Source organism: Heptranchias perlo, unplaced genomic scaffold (genome assembly GCF_035084215.1).
Source record: "Heptranchias perlo isolate sHepPer1 unplaced genomic scaffold, sHepPer1.hap1 HAP1_SCAFFOLD_52, whole genome shotgun sequence".
Taxonomy (NCBI): Eukaryota; Metazoa; Chordata; class Chondrichthyes; order Hexanchiformes; family Hexanchidae; genus Heptranchias; species Heptranchias perlo.
The window spans coordinates 575,710-598,295 of NW_027139537.1; the positions used below are offsets into that span (position 1 = coordinate 575,710).

The 22,586-nt window shown below is 51.8% G+C and overlaps 1 protein-coding gene and 1 pseudogene across 3 annotated transcripts in view; both read right to left on the bottom strand.

Annotated features, from left to right (window-relative positions):
• The window catches only part of LOC137314528 (zinc finger protein 585A-like), a 915,457-nt pseudogene that overhangs the window by 80,610 nt on the left and 812,261 nt on the right, over positions 1-22,586 (bottom strand).
• The window catches only part of LOC137314563 (NACHT, LRR and PYD domains-containing protein 3-like), a 71,708-nt gene that overhangs the window by 14,673 nt on the left and 34,449 nt on the right, over positions 1-22,586 (bottom strand). For 2 of the 3 annotated variants that reach the window (XM_067979880.1, XM_067979875.1), the window contains exon 3: positions 3-168. The gene's annotated coding sequence lies outside the window, so the exon portion shown is untranslated. Of the gene's footprint in view, positions 1-2; positions 169-2,592; positions 3,123-22,586 lie in introns of those variants that run through there. The other variant, XM_067979876.1, reaches the window with a different exon arrangement.

Consider the following 22,586-nt stretch of genomic DNA (forward strand, 5'->3'; position numbering starts at 1 on the left):
ACCTTTCTCCCCAGTCGATCTATGGAAGCCTTTGAATCGGAAGGGTTCTCTCTGGTTGCTGCTCTCTCAATCCTGTGCTGATTCACCTGCTGTTGTTCCTCAGTCTACAATCCCTGTTTACTTCCAGCTGTGGACTTTTCGCAATCACTCCGTCATTCACCGGGAGATCTAATGATGGCAGGGCAGAAAATGAGACCAATATTGACGGTGTGAAGTAGAATGTAATGTGCACTTTTCCTCGAATGTTTAATTAAAATAAAAGTAATTGAAACTTAAACAATTGAATAACAAATATTTGATTGAATGAACAAACTGTTTGATGAACTCTGTTCCACATTCCATGTCTCTTTACCACCCCGACCACAATATGTGATTGTTTCATTCTCCAGCCACAGTTAGAGGCAATTCCTTCTCCATGTCCTGCCCCTGTTTTTGGGATCACATTTGCTATTTTTGAATCACTGGCCATTCCTTTATATTTTCTGGCTGAACTCCATCCATGGGCCAGATTCCCAATTTCCAAGTGTATTTTAGTGGCATCATTGACAAACAGGGAAAGTTGATGGGACAATATCTTCAGCGACATGGTTCGACCCACAGAAGGCAGCTGTACTGCCCCAACACCGTGACTGGGAAGTGTGACTATTTTAGTGAGTTCACTTCACTGAATATTTACATAACATAACATGGGACTGATTTATCACAGAAAGAAGAGATTTCACCTGCTTTGAGTGTTACTGTTTATTGTGGACACTCCAATGAGTAAAAGTCCTGTTCACAGCTGTGGACTGGGTTTCTAACCGTCTTGAATTGACAGTTCCTGACTCAGAGGCTGGATGTTTCTCCAGTTAGCTGCAAATTCCAAAGTTATGGCATGTGGGGGTGGGGACGGAACGTTTGTAACGACAAGTGAGAGCTTTTATTTGGAATATTTAACCGTCAAATAATTATTATCTGTAATAACAACACCTCAGTGTGGGAATGTGGAGGGAACGTTGACCATATTTAAGAGAACAAGAGAAAATAGAAGCTCTCAGCAATTAACTAGTTTTTATTTTGCTATAAATGGTCATTGATGTACACAACTGGACGATAGATTACAACTCATTCACATGCCTGTAATAAAATATTTCTGATTAGATAAAATCAGGATCAGTAAGTGAATGATTTGAAGTAGAATGTGTGGACAAATGTGGCCCACTCTTAGTTTTAGGATAAATCAAATCACTATCCCCAAAAATATCAATAGTTGATGGGGAATTGGAGTTGAAAGATTTCTCGGGGCCACTCTCCAAACACAATGGATATGATCGAAGAACTCACACATTAGCGAGGGCACGGTGTCACCCAAGGATGAAATTCTCCCGTGTCTGATACAACGGAGCGGGGAGGGCACTGTGTTACCACAGGATGACAGTTTACACAAGAGGCGGGGCAGGCACTCGAGGGCACCGACCCCAAACGATGGCAGTGCACCATATGAGAGAGAGAGGAGGCGTGTGTACATCAGTCAGTGACTCTGTGTGTGTTTCATAGAGAGAGATAGGGGAAGTGCTTGCGTATCTGTATCAATGAATGAATCTGAATGTGTGTGTGTATATGAGAGAGGGAGCGTGAAACAGATTTTATCAGTGGGCAACTGAGGATTGTATAAATATGAGAGAGAGACAATGGATGCCTCTGTATAACTGTGAGACTCTTAATGTGCGTTTATGTGAGGGAGCCAGATACATAGTGTATCAGTGAACAGCTGAATGAGTGCGTGTCTATGAGAGAGACAGAGCGAGAGAGAGAGGATGCATCTGTATATCTGAGTGACTCTGAGCAGGTGTGTGTATATGTGATGGAGGGAGACACACAGTGTATTAGTGAGGGACTGACTGAGTGTGTGCATATGTGAGAGGGAGAGAGAGGAGAGAGAAAGAGAAAAGAGTGAGTGTGTGTGTGAGAGAGGGAGACAGAGGATGCCTCTGTATATCAATGAGTGACAGAGTATCTGTGTGTATTTTCTGTTGGGGAGAAGCAGCAGGATGATGAAATCTAACCTTTAACCATCAACCACTTCTAAAATCCTACACAGACCGGTATTTAACAAGTTAAATTTCCAGAAGATACTTTTCCATATCAAACGTTGAATCAGACACAGCAAGTGCAGACAACGTGCAAAGTACAAAAACCTCTTTCTCTTATCGATAAAAAGTTGGAGGAAGTGAGTTCCCAAAAACGGAAACCGTTCGCCTCTGTCTCTGCAAGTTTCAGCATGTTGCTTTTACTTTGTGTCACTCAGGGGCAGACATTTTGAAACCCTCTCAGTTCCCCCTTCAATTTGTTTTTTTTACAAGAAGGTTTATTCAATTCCACTGTGTTCTGATTAAAGTAGCTCTGGGTTTCAATTCGACCCGAACATTCACCTGAGAATAATGGGATCAACGGCATTTGGTGTTGATTAATTCTCTGCATAAGGTTTTATCTTTCATTCTGATCACCATCCGGTTCTACCCAGAACCGTGTGTGCGACGAGCTCTGCACTTAATGTAGAAATGTGTTTCCTTCGATATAATCCCCCACTCTGAGACATTCTCAGTCACTCACCCAATTCATCCAATGAAAAGACTGAAGCGACATGAGATCTGGTCCGCACGGCTCCTGTCCCCAGTGAAGACCCTGGTACTCGGGGATTCGGCTGATCTCCCCGCCTTGCTCTTCCTGTCCCCAGTCAGGACTCTGGTAACTCGTGGATTCGGCTGATCTCCCCGCCTTGCTCTCCCTGTACCCAGTGAAGACTCTGGTACTCGGGAATTCGGCTGATCTCTCCGCCTTGCTCTCCCTGTCCCCAGTGAAGATTCTGATATTCGGGGATTCTGCTGATCTCCCCGCCTTGCTCTCCCTGTACCCAGTGAAGACTCTGGTACTGGGGGATTCGGCTGATCTCCCCGCCTTGCTCTCCCTGTCCCCAGTCAGGACTCTGATACTCGGGGATTATGCTGATCTCTCCGCCTTGCTCTCCCTGTCCCCATTGAAGACTCTGGTACTCGGGGATTATGCTGATCTCTCCGCCTTGCTCTCCCTGTCCCCAGTCAGGACTGTGGTACTCGTGGATTCGGTTGATTTCCCCGCCTTCCTCTCCGCTCGACACAATCTGAGTGGAGCCCTCCAGGGCGTGTCAGCGCACATCAACCTCGCTGTCACCTCTTCCGCTGAATGTTACTGACATTTTAAGATCGTGAGGCGCATAACCCGAAACCTCGCGTTGCCTTTACTCTTCCTACCTGATGATTCACGTGGTTTTGATGCGAGTTAAGTTGCGTATTAAGTGCTCAAATGATGTAAATGCTTCGATTTACAATCCCCCCATTGATTTGAAGCAGACAGAACAGAAGGAGACCATTCGGCCCCTGCTGTCTGTGCTGGCTCTTTGAAAGAGCTATCCATTTAATCCCACTCCCCTGCACTTTCCCAATGGTCCTAAACCTTTCTCCTTTACAAGTGTTTATCCAATTCCATTTTGAAAGTTACTAAACAAATTTGTTCACCGCGAGCGACTGGACAGGCAGAGCATCGGTTATAGACAGAGTCATTGGGGTAGATTTTAAACACGAATCTGCTTCCACAGCCCTATCAGGCATTCGGTTCCAGATCAGAACAACTCGCTGCGTAAAGAAAATTCCACTGATCTCCCCCCTGGCTTTATTGCCAATTCTCATCAATCTGCGTCCTCTGGTTAGCGACCCTCCTGCCAGTGGAAACAGTTTCTCCATATCTACCCAATCAAAACTCCACTATGAAATCTCCACTTAACCTGCTCGAAGAAGAACAAACCGAGATTTGAAGTCCCTCGGGCCAGACGCAGAAAATTACAGGATATTCGCTGGAAGTTAATGTTACTGAAGTCAATGGAAATTACTGAGGGAGATAGTGAATGGGTGACCAACAGACAGAGGAAGGGTAGGAAGGCAGTGCAGGGGTCCCCTGCGGTCATCTCCCTCCAAAACAGGTATACCGTTTTGGATACTGTTGTGGGAGATGGCTCACAAGGGGAAGGTGGCAGTGGCCAGGTTCATGGCACCGTGGCTGGCTCTGCTGCACAGGAGGGCAGTAAAAAGAGTGGCAGAGCTCTCGTGATATGGGGACTCGATTGTAAGGGGAATAGACAGGCGTTTCTGCGGACGCAACCAAGACACCAGGATGGTATGTTGCCTCCCTGGTGCAAGGGTCAGGGATGTCTCGGAGCGGCTGCAGGACATTCTGGAGGGGGAGGGTGAACAGCCAGTTGTCGTGGTGCATATCGGCACCAACGATATAGGTAAAAAACAGGATGAGGTCCTACAAGCTGAATTTAGGGAGGTAGGAGTTAAACTAAAGAGTAGGACCACAAAGGTAGTAATCTCAGGATTGCTACCAGTGCCACGGGCTAGTCAGAGTAGGAATGACAGGATAGCTAGGATGAATACGTGGCTTGAGAGATGGTGCAAGAGGGAGGGATTCAAATTCCTGGGCCATTTGAACCGGTTCTGGGGGAGGTGGGACCAGGACAAATTGGACGGTCTGCATCTGGGCAGGACTGGAACCAATGTCCTAGGGGGAGTGTTTGCTAGTGCTGTTGGGGAGGGTTTAAACTAATGTTGCAGGGGGATGGTAACCGATGCAGGAAGTCAGTGGGAAGTAAAGTGGTGACAGAAACAAAAGGCAGTAAGGGAGAGTGTACAGAACATGACCGGACAGATGGTCTGAGAAAGCAGGGCAAAGACCAAGGGAAGTCTAGATTAAACTGCATTTATTTCAATGCAAGAAGTCTGATGGGCAAGGCAGATGAACTCAGGGCATGGATGGGTACATGGGACTGGGATGTTATAGATATTACTGAAACATGGCTAAGGGAGGGGCAGGACTGGCAGCTCAATGTTCCAGGGTACAGATGCTATAGGAAAGATAGAGCAGGAGGTAAGAGAGGAGGGGGGGTTGCGTTCTTGATTAGGGAGAACATCACGGCAGTAGTGAGAGGGGATATATCCGAGGGTTCGCCCACTGAGTCTATATGGGTAGAAATGAAAAATATGAAGGGAAAGATCACTTTGACAGGATTGTACTACAGACACCCAAATAGTCAACGGGAAATTGAGGAGCAAATATGTAAGGAGATTACAGACAGCTGCAAGAAAAATAGGGTGGTAATAGTAGGGGACTTTAACTTTCCCAACATTGACTGGGACAGCCATAGCATGAGGGGCTTGGATGGAGAGAAATTTGTTGAGTGTATTCAGGAGGAATTTCTCATTCAGTATGTGGATGGCCGGCGAGAGAGAGGGCAAAACTTGACCTCCTCTTGGGAAATAAGGAAGGGCAGGTGACAGAAGTGTTAGTGAGGGATCACTTTGGGACCAGTGATCATAATTCCATTAGTTTTAAGATAGCTATGGAGAATGATAGGTCTGGCCCAAAAGTTAAAATTCTAAATTGGGGAAAGGCCAATGTTGATGGTATTGGACAGGAACTTTCAGAAGTTGATTGGGAGAGTCTGTTGGCAGGCAAAGGGACGTCTGGTAAGTGGGAGGCTTTCAAAAGTGTGTTAACCAGGGTTCAGGGTAAGCACATTCCTTATAAAGTGAAGGGCAAGGCTGGTAGAAGTAGGGAACCTTGGATGACTCGGGAGATTGAGGCCCTATTCAAAAAGAAGGAGGCATATGACATGCAGAGGCAGCTGGGATCAAGTGGATCCCTTGAAGAGTATAGAGATTGCCGGAGTAGAGTTAAGAGAGAAATCAGGAGGGCAAAAAGGGGACATGAGATTGCTTTGGCAGATAAGGCAAAGGAGAATCCAAAGAGCTTCTGCAAGTACATAAAGGGCAAAAGAGTAACTGGGGAGAGAGTAGGGCCTCTTAAGGATAAACAAGGTCATCTATGTGCGGAACCACAAGAGATGGGTGAGATCCTGAATGAATATTTCACATCGGTATTTACAGTTGAGAAAGCCATGGATGTGAGGGAACTTGGGGAAATAAATAGTGATGTCTTGAGGAGTGTACATATTACAGAGAGGGAGGTGCTGGAAGTCTTAACGCGCATCAAGGTAGATAAATCTCCGGGACCTGATGAAATGTATCCCAGGACGTTATGGGAGGTTAGGGAGGAAATTGCGGGTCCCCGAGCAGAGATATTTGAATCATCGACAGCTACAGGTGAGGTGCCTAAAGATTGGAGGGTAGCAAATGTTGTGCCTTTGTTTAAGAAGGGCGGCAGGGAAAAGCATGAAACTACCGGATTGTCGTAAAAACCCATCTGGTTCACTAATGTCCTTTAGGGAAGGAAACCTGCCGTCCTTACCCGGTCTGGCCTATATGTGACTCCAGACCCACAGCAATGTGGTTGATTCTTAATTGCCCTCTGAAATGGCCTAGCAAGCCACTCAGTTGTAAAATCTCGCTACGAAAAGTCATAATAAGAATAAAACCGGACGGACCACCCGGCATCGGACCACTAGGCACCGGACACGACAACGGCAAAACACCAAGCCCAGTCGACCCTGCAAGGTCCTCCTTACTAACATCTGGGGACTTGTGCCAAAATTGGGAGAGCTGTCCCACAGACTAGTCAAGCAACAGCCTGACATAGCCATACTCACAGAATCATATCTTTCAGCCAACGTCCCAGACTCTTCCATCACCATCCCTGGGTATGTCCTGTCCCACCGGCAGGACAGACCCACCAGAGGTGGCGGTACAGTGATATACAGTCAGGAGGGAGTGGCCCTGGGAGTCCTCAACATTGACTCTGGACCCCATGAAATCTCATGGCATCAGGTCAAACATGGGCAAGGAAACCTCCTGCTGATTACCACCTACCGTCCTCCCTCAGCTGATGAATCAGTCCTCCTCCATGTTGAACACCACTTGGAGGAAGCACTGAGGGTAGCAAGGGCACAAAATATACTCTGGTTGGGGGACTTCAATGTCCATCACCAAGAGTGGCTCGGTAGCACCACGACTGACCGAGCTGGCCGAGTCCTGAAGGACATAGCTGCTAGACTGGGCCTGCGGCAGGTGGTGAGCGAACCAACACGAGGGAAAAACTTACTTGACCTCGTCCTCACCAATCTACCTGTCGCAAATGCATCTGTCCATGACAGTATTGGTAGGAGTGACCACCGCACAGTCCTCGTGGAGATGAAGTCCCGTCTTCGCACTGAGGACACCATCCAACGTGTTGTGTGGCACTACCACCGTGCTAAATGGGATAGATTCAGAACAGATCTAGCAGCTCAAAACTGGGCATCCATGAGGCGCTGTGGGCCATCAGCAGCAGCAGAATTGTATTCCTGCACAATCTGTAACCTCATGGCCCGGCATATTCCTCACTCTACCATTACCAACAAGCCAGGGGATCAACCCTGGTTCAATGAGGAGTGTAGAAGAGCATGCCAGGAGCAGCACCAGGCGTACCTAAAAATGAGGTGCCAACCTGGTGAAGCTACAACTCAGGACTACATGCATGCTAAACAGCGGAAGCAACATGCTATAGACAGAGCTAAGCGATTCCACAACCAACGGATCAGATCAAAGCTCTGCAGTCCTGCCACATCCAGTTGTGAATGGTGGTGGACAATTAAACAACTAACGGGAGGAGGAGGCTCTGCAAACATCCCCATTCTCAATGATGGCGGAGTCCAGCACGTGAGTGCAAAAGACAAGGCTGAAGCGTTTGCAACCATCTTCAGCCAGAAGTGCCGAGTGGATAATCCATCTCAGCCTCCTCCCGATATCCCCACCATCACGGAAGCCAGTCTTCGGCCAATTCGATTCACCCGACGTGATATCAAGAAACGGCTGAGTGCACTGGATACAGCAAAGGCGATGGGCCCCGACAACATCCCAGCTGTAGTGCTGAAGACTTGTGCTCCAGAACGAGCTGCGCCTCGAGCCAAGCTGTTCCAGTACAGCTGCAACACTGGCATCCACCCGACAATGTGGAAAATTGCCCAGGTATGTCCTGTCCACAAAAAGCAGGACAAATCCAATCTGGCCAATTACCGTCCCATCAGTCTACTCTCAATCATCAGCAAAGTGATGGAAGGTGTCGTCGACAGTGCTATCAAGCGGCACTTACTCACCAATAACCTGCTCACCGATGCTCAGTTTGGGTTCCGCCAGGACCACTCGGCTCCAGATCTCATTACAGCCTTGATCCAAACATGGACAAAAGAGCTGAATTCCAGAGGTGAGGTGAGAGTGACTGCCCTTGACATCAAGGCAGCATTTGACCGAGTGTGGCACCAAGGAGCCCTAGTAAAATTGAAGCACACAGGAAGATGGTAGTGGTTGTTGGAGGCCAATCATCTCAGCCCCAGGACTTTGCTGCAGGAGTTCCTCAGGGCAGTGTCCTAGGCCCAACCATCTTCAGCTGCTTCATCAATGACCTTCCCTCCATCATAAGGTCAGAAATGGGGATGTTCGCTGATGACTGCACAGTGTGCAGTTCCATTCGCAACCCCTCAAATAATGAAGCAGTCCGAGCCTGCATGCAGCAAGACCTGGACAACATCCAGGCTTGGGCTCAGAAGTGGCAAGTAACATTCGCGCCAGATAAGTGCCAGGCAATGACCATCTCCAACAAGAGAGAGTCTAACCATCTCCCCTTGACATTCAACGGCATTACCATCGCCGAATCCCCCACCATCAACATCCTGGGGGTCACCATTGACCAGAAACTTAACTGGACCAGCCATATAAATACTGTGGCTACGAGAGCAGGTCAGAGGCTGGGTATTCTGCGGCGAGTGACTCACCTCCTGACTCCCCAAAGCCTTTCCACCATCTACAAGGCACAAGTCAGGAGTGTGATGGAATACTCTCCACTTGCCTGGATGAGTGCAGCTCCAACAACACTCAAGAAGCTCGACACCATCCAGGACAAAGCAGCCCGCTTGATTGGCACCCCATCCACCACCCGAAACATTCACTCCCTTCACCACCGGCGCACTGTGGCTGCAGTGTGCACCATCCACAGGATGCACTGCAGCAACTCGCCAAGGCTTCTTCGACAGCACCTCCCAAACCCGCGACCTCTACCACCTAGAAGGACAAGGGCAGCAGGCGCATGGGAACAACACCACCTGCACGTTCCCCTCCAAGTCACACACCATCCCGACTTAGAAATATATCGCCGTTCCTTCATTGTCGCTGGGTCAAAATCCTGGAACTCCCTTCCCAACAGCACAGTGGGAGAACCGTCACCACACGGACTGCAGCGGTTCAAGAAGGCGGCTCACCACCACCTTCTCGAGGGCAATTAGGGATGGGCAATAAATGCCGGCCTTGCCAGCGACGCCCACATCCCGTGAACGAATAAAAAAAAAAAAGCCTGGGAACTACAGACCGGTGAGCCTGACATCTGCAGTGGGTAAGTTGTTCGAGGGTATTCTGAGGGACAGGATCTACAGGCATTTGGAGAGACAGGGACTGATGAGGAACAGTCAGCATGGTTTTGTGAGAGGAAAATCATGTCTCACGAATTTGATTGAGTTTTTTGAAGGAGTAACCAAGAAGATAGATGAGGGCTGTGCAGTCGACGTGGTCTACATGGACCTCAGCAAAGCCTTTGACAAGGTACCGCATGGTAGGTTATTACATAAGGTTGAATCTCATGGGATCCAAGGTGAGGTAGCCAATTGGATACAAAATTGGCTTGATGACAGAAGACAAAGGGTGGTTGCAGAGGGTTGTTTTTCAAACTGGAGGCCTGTGTCCAGCGGTGTGCCTCAGGGATCGGTGCTGGTTCCGCTGTTGTTTGTTATTTATATCAATGATTTGGATGAGAATTTAGGAGGCATGGTTAGTAAATTTGCAGATAACACCAAGATTGGTGGCATTGTGGACAGTGAAGAAGGTTATCTGGGATTGCAACGGGACCTTGATGAATTGGGCCAATGGGCCGATGAATGGCAGATGGAGTTTAATTTAGATAAATGTGAGGTGATGCATTTTGGTGGATCGAATTGGGCCAGGACCTACTCCGTTAATGGTAGGGCGTTGGGGAGATTTATAGAACAAAGAGATCTAGGAGTACAGGTTCATAGCTCCTTGAAAGTGGAGTCACAGGTGGATAGGGTGGTGAAGAAGGCATTCGGCATGCTTGGTTTCATTGGTCAGAACATTTAATACAGGAGTTGGGATGTCTTGTTGAAGTTGTACAGGACATGAGTAAGGCCACACTTGGAAAACTGTGTGCAGTTCTGGTCACCCTATTATAGAAAGGATATTATTAAACGAGAAAGAATGCAGAAAAGATTTACTCGGATGCGACCGGGACTTGATGGTTTGACTTATAGGGAGAGGTTAGATAGACTGGGACTTTTTTCCCTGGAGAGTAGGAGGTTTTGGGGTGATCTTATAGAAGTCCATAAAATAATGAGGGGCAGTGATAAGGTCGATGGTCAAAATCTTTTCCCAAAGGTAGGGGAGTCTATAACGAGGGGGCATAGATTTAAGGTGAGAGGGGAGAGATACAAAAGGGTCCAGAGGGGCAATTTTTTCACTCAACGGTTTTTGAGTGTCTGGAACGAGCTGCCAGAGGCAGTAGTAGAGGCGGGTTCAATTTTGTCTTTTAAAAAGCATTTGGACAGTTACATGGGTAAGATGGGTAGAGCGGGGTATGGGCCAAGTGCAGGCAATTGGGACTTGCTAGTGGTACAAACTGGGCGACATGGACATGTTGGGCCGAAGGGCCTGTTTCCATGTTGCAACTTCTATGATTCTATGATTCTATGAAATCAGGAATGTGGGAAATCTGAACAGTCAGTATTTTACAAAAAACTAGGAAACATTTTGGACTGTTTAAATTAAGGGGCAACCTGTCATTCTCCGTCTCTCAGCCTCCCCCCGCCCAGCACTGTTCAAAGTAAGGGGCTCTCTGTCATTCTCCCACTCCCCCCTCCCCCCTCCACCCACCCATCACTGATTAAAGTAAGGGGCTCTCTGTAATTCTCGCTCACCCCCTCCCCGCGCCCATCACTGATAAAAGTAAGGGGATCTCCGTCATTCTATTTCTCCCCCTCCCCCAACCATCACTGATCAAAGTAAGGGTCTCTCTGTCATTCGCGCTCTCCCCTCTCCCCCGCCAATCACTGATTAAAGTCAGGGGCTCTCTCTCATTCTCCCTCACCTCCCTCCCCCAACACATCACTGATGAAAGGAAGGGGCTTTCTGTCATTCTCCTGCTCCCCCACCCATCACTGATTAAAGGAAGGGGCTCTCCCTCATTCTCCCTCTCCCCCTCCCCCCGCCCATCACTGATTAAAGTAAGGGGCTCTCTCTCATTCTCCCTCTCTCCCCTCCCCCCCACCCATCACTGAATAATGTAAGCGGCTCTCTCTCATTCTCCCTCTCCCCTCTCCCCCCGCCCTTCACTGATTAAACTAAGATGCTCTCTCTCATTCTCCCTCTCCCTCTCCCCCTCACCATCACTGAATAAATAAGGGGCTCTATCTCATTCTCCCTCTCCCCCCTCCCCCCGCCCATCACTGATTAAAGTCAGGGGCTCTCACTCATTCTCCCACACCCCCCCTGCGCCAACAATCACTGATGAAAGTCAGGGGCTCTCTCTCATTCTCCCTCTTCCCCCACACATCACTGATAAAAGTAAGAGGCTCTCTCTCATTCTCCCCCTCCCCCTCCCCCACCAATCACTGATGAAAGCAAGGGGCTCCCTCTCATTCTCTCCCTCCCACTCCCCCCACCCATCACTGATGAAAGGAAGGGGCTCTCTCTCATTCTCCCTCTCACTCTCCCCCGCCCATCACTGATTAAAGTAAGGGGCTCTCTCTCATTCTCCCTCTCCCCCTCCCACCACCCATCACTGATTAAAGAAAGGGGCTCTCTCTCATTCTCCCTCTCCCTCTCCCCCGCCCATCACTGATGAAAGCAAGGGGCTCTCTCTCATTCTCATTCTCCCTCTCCCCCCTCCCCCACCCATCACTGATTAAAGTAAGGGGCTCTATCTCCTTCTCCCTCTCCCCCCTCCCATCACTGATAAAAGTAAGGGGCTCTCTCTCATTCTCCCTCTCCCCCTCCCCCCACCCATCACTGATTAAAGTATGGGGCTCTCTCTCATTCACCCTCACCCCCCGCCCATCACTGATCAAAGTAAGGTGATCTCTCTCCTTCTCCCTCTCCCACTCCCCCCACCCATCACTGATTAAAGTAAGGGGCTCTCTCTCATACTCCCTCTCCATCTCCCTCTCCCTCTCACCCCACCCATCACTGATTAAAGTAAGGGGCTCTCTCTCATTCTCCCTCTCCCTCCTCCCCCCACCCAACACTGATTAAAGTAAGGGGCTCTCTGTCATTCTCCCTCTCCCCCCTCCCCCCGCCCATGACTGATTAAAGGAAGGGGCTCTCTCTCATTCTCCCTCTCCCACCTCCGCCCACCCATCACTGATTGAAGTAAGGGGCTCTCTCTCATTCTCCCTCTCCCCCTCCCCCCGCCCATCACTGATGAAAGTGAGGGACTCTCTCTCATTCTCCCTCTCCACCCCGCCCATCAATGATTAAAGAAAGGGGCTCTCTCCCATTCTCCCTCTCCCTCTCCCCCTCCCCCTCCCCCCACCCATCACTGATTAAAGTAAGCTTCTCTCTCTCATTCTCCCTCTCCCCTCTCCCTCCACCCATCACTGATGAAAGGAAGGGGCTCCCTCTCATTCACCCGCTGCCCCCTCCCCCCACCCATCACTGATGAAAGTAAGGTTCTCTCTCTCATTCTCCCTCTCCCCTCTCCCCCCACCCATCACTGATTAAAGTAAGGGCCTCTCTCTCATTCTCGCTCTCCACCCTCCCGCCACCCATCACTGATTAAAGTAAGGGGCTCTCTCTCATTCTCCCTCTCCCCCTCCCCCCACCCATCACTGATTAAAGTAAGGGGCTCTCTCTCATTCTCCCTCTCCCCCTCCCCCCACCCATCACTGATTAAAGTGATGGGCTCTCTCTCATTCTCCCTCTCCCCCTCCCTCCACCCATCACTGATTAAAGTAAGGGGCTCTCTCTCATTCTCCCTCTCCCCCCTCCCCATCACTGAATAAAGTAAGGGGCTCTCTCTCATTCTCCCTCTCCCCCTCCCACTCCCACCGCCCATCACTGATGAAAGTAAGGGGCTCTCTCTCATTCTCCCACTCTCCATCCCCCATCCATCACTGATTAACGTAAGGGACTCCCTCTCATTCTCCCTCAAACCCCCGCCCATCAATGATTAAAGTTTGGGGCTCCCTCTCATTCTCCCTCTCCCTCTCCCCCCACCCATCACTGACGAAAGTCAAGGGCTCTCTCTCATTCTCCCTCTCCCTCTCCCCCCACCCATCAATGACGAAAGTCAGGGGCTCTCTCTCATTCTCCCTCTCCTTCTCCCTCTCCCCCTACCCATCACTGATTAAAGTAAGAGGCTCTCTCTCATTATCCCTCGCACCTCACCCCACCCATCACTGATGAAAGTAAGGGGCTCTCTATCATTCTCCCTCTCCCCTCTCCCCCCGCCCATCACTGATGGAATAAGGGGCTCTCTCTCATTCTCCCTCAACCCCTCCCTCCACCCAACACTGATTAAAGTCAGGGGCTCTCTCTCATTCTCCCTCCACACTCCCTCCACCCATCACTGATTAAAGTAAGGGGCTCTCTCTCATTCTCCCTCTCTCCCCACCCCAGCCATCACTGATCAAAGTCAGGGGGTCTCTGTCGTTCTCCCTCTCCCCCCGCCCATCGCTGATTAAAGTAAGTGGCTCCCTCTCATTCTCCCTCTCCCACTCCCCCTCCCACCGCCCATCACTGATCAAAGTAAGGGGCTCTCTCTCATTCTCCCTTTCCCCCCGCCATTCACTGATTAAAGGAAGAGGCTCTCTCTCATTATCCCTTTCCCCCTCCCCCACCCATCACTGATTAAAGTAAGGGGCTCTCTCTCACTCTCACTCTCCCCCCTCCCCCACCCATCGCTGATTAAAGTAAGGGGCTCTCTCTCATTCTCCCTCTCCCCCTCCCCCACACATCACTGATGAAAGTAAGGGGCTCACTCTCATTATCCCTTTCCCCCTCCCCCCACCCATCAATGATTAAAGGAAGGGGCTCTCTCTCATTCTCACTCTCCCCCTCCCCCCCCCCCCCCCGCCCATCACTGATTAAAGTAAGGGGCTCTCTCTCATTCTCCCTCTCCCTCTCACCCACCCAGCATTGATCAAAGTCAGGGGCACTCTCTCATTCTCCCTCTCCCCCCTCCCCCCCCGTCCATCACTGATTAAAGTAAGGGGCTCTCTCTCATTCTCCCTCTCCCTCTCCCCCAACCCATCACTGATTAAAGTAAGGGGCTCTGTCTTATTCTCCCTCTCCCCCTCCCCCTCCACCCCTACCCATCACTGATTAAAGTCAGGGGCTCTCTCTCATTCTTCCTCTCCCCCCTCCCCCGACCCATCGCTGAATAAAGTAAGGGGCTCTCTCTCATTCTCCCTCTCCCACTCCCCCCACACATCACTCATTAAAGTAAGGGGCTCTCTCTCATTCTCCCTCTCTCCCCACCCCACCCAACACTGATTAAAGTAAGGGGCTCTCTCTCATTCTCCCTCTCCATCACCCCCACCCATCACTGATCAAAGTCAGGGGGTCTCTGTCATTCTCCCTCTCCCCCAGCCCATCGCAGATTAAAGTAAGTGGCTCCCTCTCATTCTCCCTCTCCCACTCCCCCTCCCACCGCCCATCACTGATTAAAGTAAGGGGCTCTCTCTCATTCTCCCTCTCCCCTCTCCCCCACACATCACTGATTAAAGTAAGGGGCTCTCTCTCATTCTCCCTCTGCCCCCTCCCCCACCCATCACTGATTAAAGTCAGGGGCTCTCTCTCATTCTCCCTCTCCCCCTCCCCCCCACGCCCATCACTGATTAAAGTAAGGGGCTCTCTCTCATTCTCCCTCTCCCCCTCACCCACCCAGCACTGATCAAAGTCAGGGGCACTCTCTCATTCTCATTCTCCCTCTCCCCCCTACCCCCCCCCCCCCCCCCGCCCATCACTGATTAAAGTAAGGGGCTCTCTCTCATTCTCCCTCTCCCTCTCCCCCCACCCATCACTGATTAAAGTAAGGGGCTCTGTCTCATTCTCCCCCTCCCCCTCCCCCCTACCCATCACTCATTAAAGGAAGGGGCTCTCTCTCATTCTCCCTCTCTCCCCACCCCACCCAACACTGATTAAAGTAAGGGGCTCTCTCTCATTCTCCCTCTCCCTCACCCCCACCCATCACTGATCAAAGTCAGGGGCTCTCTCTCATTCTCCCTCTCCCCCTCCCCCCCCACCCATCACTGATTAAAGTAAGGGGCTCTCTCTCATTCTCCCTCTCCCCCTCACCCACCCAGCACTGATCAAAGACAGGGGCACTCTCTCATTCTCCCTCTCCCCCCTACCCCCCCCCCCCCGCCCATCACTGATTAGAGTAAGGGGCTCTCCTTCATTCTCCCTCTCCCTCTCCCCCCACCCATCACTGATTAAAGTAAGGGGCTCTGTCTCATTCTCCCCCTCCCTCTCCCCCCCTACCCATCACTCATTAAAGGAAGGGGCTCTCTCTCATTCTCCCTCTCTCCCCACCCCACCCAACACTGATTAAAGTAAGGGGCTCTCTCTCATTCTCCCTCGCCCTCACCCCCACCCATCACTGATCAAAGTCAGGGGGTCTCTGTCATTCTCCCTCTACCCCAGCCCATCGCTGATTAAAGTAAGTGGCTCCCTCTCATTCTCCCTCTCCCACTCCCCCTCCCACCGCCCATCACTGATTAAAGTAAGGGGCTCTCTCTCATTCTCCCACTCCCCCTCCCCCACCCATCACTGATTAAAGTAAGGGGCTCTCTCTCCCTCTCCCTCTCCCCCTCCCCCACCCATCGCTGATTAAAGTAAGGGGCTCTCTCTCATTCTCCCTCTCCCCCTCCCCCCACCCATCACTGATCAAAGTAAGGGGTTCTCTCTCATTCTCATTCTCCCCCTCCCCCTCCCCCTCCCCCTCCCCCTCCCCCGCCATACACGTCACTGATTAAAGTCAGGTGCTCTCTCTCATTCTTCCTCTCCCCCCTCCCCCTACCCATCGCTGAATAAAGTAAGGGGCTCTCTCTCATTCTCCCTCTCCCACTCCCCCACCCATCACTGATCAAAGTCAGGGGGTCTCTGTCATTCTCCCTCTCCCCCCGCCCATCGCTAATGAAAGGAAGTGGCTCCCTCTCATTCTCCCTCTCCCACTCCCCCTCCTACCGCCCATCACTGATTAAAGGAAGGGGCTCTCTCTCATTCTCCCACTCCCCCTCCCCCACCCATCACTGATTAAAGTAAGGGGCTCTCCTTCATTCTCTCACTCACCCTCCCCCCATCCATCACTGATTAAAGTGAGGGGCTCTCTCTCATTCTCCCTCTCCCCTTTCCCCCCCGCCCATCACTGATTAAAGCAAGGGGCTCTCTCTCATTCTCCCTCTCTCCCCTCCCCCCCACCCATCACTGAATAATGTTAGCGGCTCTCTCTCATTCTCCCTCTCCCCTCTCCCCCCGCCCTTCACTGATTAAACTAAGATGCTCTTTCTCATTCTCCCTCTCCCCTCTCCCCCACACATCACTGATTAAAGTAAGGGGCTCTCTCGCATTCTCCCTCTCCCCCCGCCATTCACTGATTTAAGGAAGAGGCTCTCTCTCATTCTCCCTCTCGCTCTCCCCCACCCATCACTGATGAAATTAAGGGGCTCTCTCTCATTCTCCCTCTCCCCCTACCCATCACTGATTGAAGTAATGGACTCTCTCTCATTCTCCCTCTCCCCCTCCCCCCACCCATCACTGATTAAAGTAAGGGGCTCTCTCTCATTCTCCCTCTCCCCCTCCCCCTCCCCCTCCCGACCCATCACTGATTAAAGTCAGGGGGTCTCTCTCAATCTTCCTCTCCCCCCTCCCCCTACCCATCGCTGATTAAAGTAAGGGGCTCTCTCTCATTCTCCCTCTCCCACTCCCCCTCACACCGCCCATCACTGATTAAAGTAAGGGTCTCTCTCTCATTCTCCCTCTCCCCCCGCCATTCACTGATTAAAGGAAGAGGCTCTCTCTCATTCTCGCTCTCTCCCTCCCCTCACTGATGAAAGTCAGGGGCTCTCTCTCATTCTAACTCTCCCCCTGCCCCCACCCATCACTGATTAAAGTATGGGGCTCTCTCTCATTCTCCCTCTCCACACTCCCCCCGCCCATCACTGATTAAAGTAAGGGGCTCTCTCTCATTCTCCCTCTCCCACTCCCATCACTGATTAAAGTCAGGGTCTCTCTCTCATTCTCCCTCTCCCACTCACCCCACACATCACTGATTAATGTAAGGGGCTCTCTCTCATTCTCCCTCTACCCTCTCCCCCCACCCATCACTGATTAAAGTGAGGGGCTCTCTCTCATTCTCCCTCTACCCCCTCAACCCAACCATCACTGATTAAAGTAAGGGGCTCTCACTCATTCTCCCTCTCCCCCTCCCTCCACCCAACACTGATTAAAGTCAGGGGCTCTCTCTCATTCTCCCTCGACACTCCCCCCTCCCATCACTGATTCAAGTCAGGGGCTCTCTCTCATTCTACATCTCCCCTCCCCCCACCCATCACTGATTAAAGTAAGGGGCTCTCTCTCATTCTCCCTCTTCCCCTCCCCCCACCCATCACTGATTAAAGAAAGGGGCTCTCTCTCATTCTCCCTCTCACCCTCACCCACCCAGCACTGATCAAAGTCAGGGGCACTCTCTCATTCTCCCTCTCCCCCCTTCCCCCGCCCCCCGTCCATCACTGATTAAAGTAAGGGGCTCTCTCTCATTCTCCCGCTCCCTCTCCCCTCACCCATCACTGATTAAAGTAAGGGGCTCTGTCTCATTCTCCCTCTCCCCCCTCCCCCCACCCATCACTGATTAATGTGAGGGGCTCTCTCTCATTCTCCCTCTCACCCCTCCCGCCACCCATCACTGATTAATGTGAGGGGCTCTCTCTCATTCTCCCTCTCCCCCCTCCTCCCGCCCATCACTAATTAAAGTAAGGTGCTCCCTCTCATTCACCCTCTCCCACTCCCCCTCCCACCGCCCGTCACTGATTAAATTAAGGGGCTCTCTCTCATTCTCCCTCTCCCCTCTCCCCCAACCATCACTGATTAAAGGAAGGGGCTCTCTCTCATTCTCCCTCTCCCACTCCCCCTCCCACCGCCCATCACTGATTAAAGTAAGGGGCTCTCTCTCATTCTCCCTCTCCCCCTCCCCCACACATCACTGATGAAAGGAAGTGGCTCTCTCTCATTCTCCCTCTCCCCCCACCCATCACTGATTGAAGGAAGGGGCTCTCTCTCATTCTCCCTCTCCCCCTCCCCCCACCCATCACTGATGAAAGTAAGGGGCTCTCTCTCATTCTCCCTCTCCCCCTCCCCCCCTACCCATCACTGATTAAAGTAAGGGGCTCTCTCTCATTCTCCCTCTCCCCCTCCCCCTCCCCCCCTACCCATCACTGATTAAAGTCAGTGGCTCTCTCTCATTCTTCCTCTCCCCCCTCCCCCTACCCATCGCGGAATAAAGTAAGGGGCTCTCTCTCATTCTCCCTCTCCCCCTCCCCCCACACATCACTGATTAAAGTAAGGGGCTCTCTCTCATTCTCCCTCTCCCCTCTCCCCCCACCCATCACTGATTAAAGTGCGGGGCTCTCTCTCATTCTCCCTCTCCCACTCCCCCTCCCACCGCCCATCACTGCTGAAAGTAAGCGGCTCTCTCTCATTCTCCCTCTACCCCCGCCATTCACTGATGAAAGGAAGAGGCTCTCTCTCATTCTCCCTCTCCCCCTCCCCTCACTGATGAAAGTCAGGGGCTCTCTCTCATTCTCCCTCTCCCCCTCCCCCCCACCCATCACTGATTAAAGGATGGGGCTCTCTCTCATTCTCCCTCTCCAACCTCCCCCCGCCCATCACTGATTCAAGTAAGGGGCTCTCTCTCATTCTCCTGCTCCCCCTCCCTCCACCCAACAATGATGAAAGTCAGGGGCTCTCTCTCATTCTACCTCTCCCCTCCCCCCACCCATCACTGATTAAAGTAAGGGGCTCTCTCTCATTCTCCCTCTTCACCTCCCCCCACCCATCACTCATTAAAGTAAGGGGCTCTCTCTCATTCCCCCTCTCCCCCTCACCCACCCAGCACTGATCAAAATCAGCGGCATTCTCTCATTCACCCTCTCCCCCTCCCCCCACCCATCACTGATAAAGGAAGGGGCTCCCTCTCATTCTCCCTCTGAACCACGCCCATCACTGATTAAATTAAGGGGCTCTCTTTCATTCTCCCTCTTCCCCTCCCCCCACCCATCATTGATTAAAGTAAGGGGCTCTCTCTCATTCTCCCTCTCCCTCCACCCATCACTGATTAAAGTATGGGGGTCTCTCTCATTCTTCCTCTCCCCCCTCCCCCACACATCACTGATTAAAGTAAGGGGCTCTCTCTCATTCTCCGTCTCCCCCTCCCCCACCCATCACTGATGAAAGTAATGGACTCTCTGTCATTCTCCCTCTCCCCCTCCCCCCACCCATCGCTGATTAAAGTAAGGGGCTCTCTCTCATTCTCCCTCTCCCCCTCCCCCCCCCACCACTGATTATAGTAAGGGGCTCTCTCTCATTCTCACTCTCCCCCTCACCCACCCATCACTGATGAAAGTAAGTGGCTCTCTCTCATTCTCTCTCTCCCCCTCCCCCCACCCATAACTGATTTTAGTTCGGGGCTCTCACTCATTCTCCCTCTCCCCCTCCCCATCACTGATTAACATAAGGGGCTCTCTCTCATTCTTCCTCTCCCCCCTCCCCCCACACATCACTGATTAAAGTAAGGGGCTCTCTCTCATTCTCCCTCTCCCCCCTCTCCCACCCATCACTGATTAAAGTTTGGGGCTCTCTCTCATTCTCCCTCTCCCCCTCCCCATCACTGATTAAAGTAAGGGGCTCTCTCTCATTCTCCCTCTCCCCCTCCCCCACCCATCACTGATGAAAGTAATGGACTCTCTGTCATTCTCCCTCTCACCCTCCCCCCACCCATCGCTGATTAAAGTAAGGGGCTCTCTCTCATTCTCCCTCTCACCCTCCCACCCCCCCCACTACTGATTAAAGTAAGGGGCTCTCTCTCATTCTCCCTCTCACCCCTGCCCCCACACATCACTGATTAAAGTAAGGGGCTCTCTCTCATTCTCCCTCTCCCCTCTCCCTCCACCCATCACTGATTAAAGTAAGGGGCTCTCTCTCATTCTCCTGCTCCCCCTCCCTCCACCCAACACTGATGAAAGTCAGGGGCTCTCTCTCATTCTACCTCTCCCCTCCCCCCACCCATCACTGATTAAAGTAAGGGGCTCTCTCTCATTCTCCCTCTTCACCTCCCCGCACCCATCACTCATTAAAGTGAGGGGCTCTCTCTCATTCCCCCTCTCCCCCTCACCCACCCAGCACTGATCAAAGTCAGCGGCATTCTCTCATTCTCCCTCTCCCCCTCCCCCCACCCAGCACTGATAAAGGAAGGGGCTCCCTCTCATTCTCCCTCTGAACCACGCCCATCACTGATTAAATTAAGGGGCTCTCTTTCATTCTCCCTCTTCCCCTCCCCCCACCCATCATTGATCAAAGTAAGGGGCTCTCTCTCATTCTCCCTCTCCCTCCACCCATCACTGATTAAAGTAAGGGGCTCTCTCTCATTCTCCCTCTCCCCCTCCCCCACCCATCACTGATGAAAGTAATGGACTCTCTGTCATTCTCCCTCTCCCCCACCCCCCACCCATCGCTGATTAAAGTAAGGGGCTCTCTCTCATTCTCCCTCTCCCCCTCCCCCCCCCACCACTGATTATAGTAAGGGGCTCTCTCTCATTCTCACTCTCCCCCTCACCCACCCATCACTGATGAAAGTAAGTGGCTCTCTCTCATTCTCTCTCTCCCCCTCCCCCCACCCATAACTGATTTTAGTTCGGGGCTTTCACTCATTCTGCCTCTCCCCCTCCCCATCACTGATTAAAGTAAGGGGCTCTCTCTCATTCTTCCTCTCCCCCCTCCCCCCACACATCACTGATTAAAGTAAGGGGCTCTCTCTCATTCTCCCTCTCCCCCCTCTCCCACCCATCACTGATTAAAGTATGGGGATCTCTCTCATTCTCCCTCGCCCCCAACCCCACCCATCACTGATTAAAGTTTGGGGCTCTCTCTCATTCTCCCTCTCCCCCTCCCCATCACTGATTAAAGTAAGGGGCTCTCTCTCATTCTCCCTCTCCCCCTCCCCCACCCATCACTGATGAAAGTAATGGACTCTCTGTCATTCTCCCTCTCACCCTTCCCCCTCCCATCGCTGATTAAAGTAAGGGGCTCTCTCTCATTCTCCCTCTCCCCCTCCCCATCACTGATTAAAGTAAGGGGCTCTCTCTCATTCTCCCTCTCCCCCTCCCCCACCCATCACTGATGAAAGTAATGGACTCTCTGTCATTCTCCCTCTCACCCTTCCCCCTCCCATCGCTCATTAAAGTAAGGGGCTCTCTCTCATTCTCACTCTCCACCTCACCCACCCATCACTGATGAAAGTAAGGGGCTCTCTCTCATTCTCCCTCTCCCCCCTGCACCCACACATCACTGATTAAAGTAAGGGGCTCTCTCTCATTCTCCCTCTCCCCTCTCCCTCCACCCATCACTGATTAAAGTGAGGGTCTCTCTCTCATTCTCCCTCTCCCCTCTCCGTCCACCCATCACTGATGAAAGCAAGGGGCTCTCTCTCATTCTCCCTCTCTCCACACCCCACCCAACACTGATTAAAGTAAGGGGCTCTCTCTCATTCTCCCCCGACCTCACCCCCACCCATCACTGATTAAAGTAAGTGGCTCTCTCTCATTCTCCCTCTCCCCCTCCCCCTACCCATCACTAATTAAAGTCAGGGTCTCTCTCTCATGCTCCCTCTCCCACTCCCCCCACACATCACTGATTAAAGTAAGGGGCTCTCTCTCATTCTCCCTCTCCCCTCTCCCCCCACCCATCACTGATTAAAGTGAGGGGCTCTCTCTCATTCTCCCTCTCCCCTCTCAATCCACCCATCACTGATTGAAGTAAGGGGCTCCCTCTCATTCTCCCTCTCCTCCCTCACTCCACCCATCACTGATTAAAGTAAGGGGCTCTCTCTCATTCTCCCTCTCCCCCCTCCCCCACCCATCACTGATTAAAGTAAGGGGCTCTCTCTCATTCTCCCTCTCCCCCTCCCCCACCCATCGCTGATTAAAGTAAGGGGCTCTCTCTCATTCTCCCTCTCCCCCCGCCATTCACTGATTAAAGGAAGGGGCTCTCTCTCATTCTCCCTCTCCCCCTCCCCCACCCATTAATGATTTAAGTTTGGGGCTCTCTCTCATTCTCCCTCCCCCCCCCCCCCCACGCATCACTGATTAAAGTAAGGGGCTCTCTCTCATTCTTCCTCTCCCCCCTCTCCCTACCCATCACTGATTAAAGTAAGGGGCTCTCTCTCATTCTTCCTCTCCCGCCACCCCCTACCCATCACTGATTAAAGTAAGGGGCTCTCTCTCATTCTCCCTCTCCCCCCACCCATCA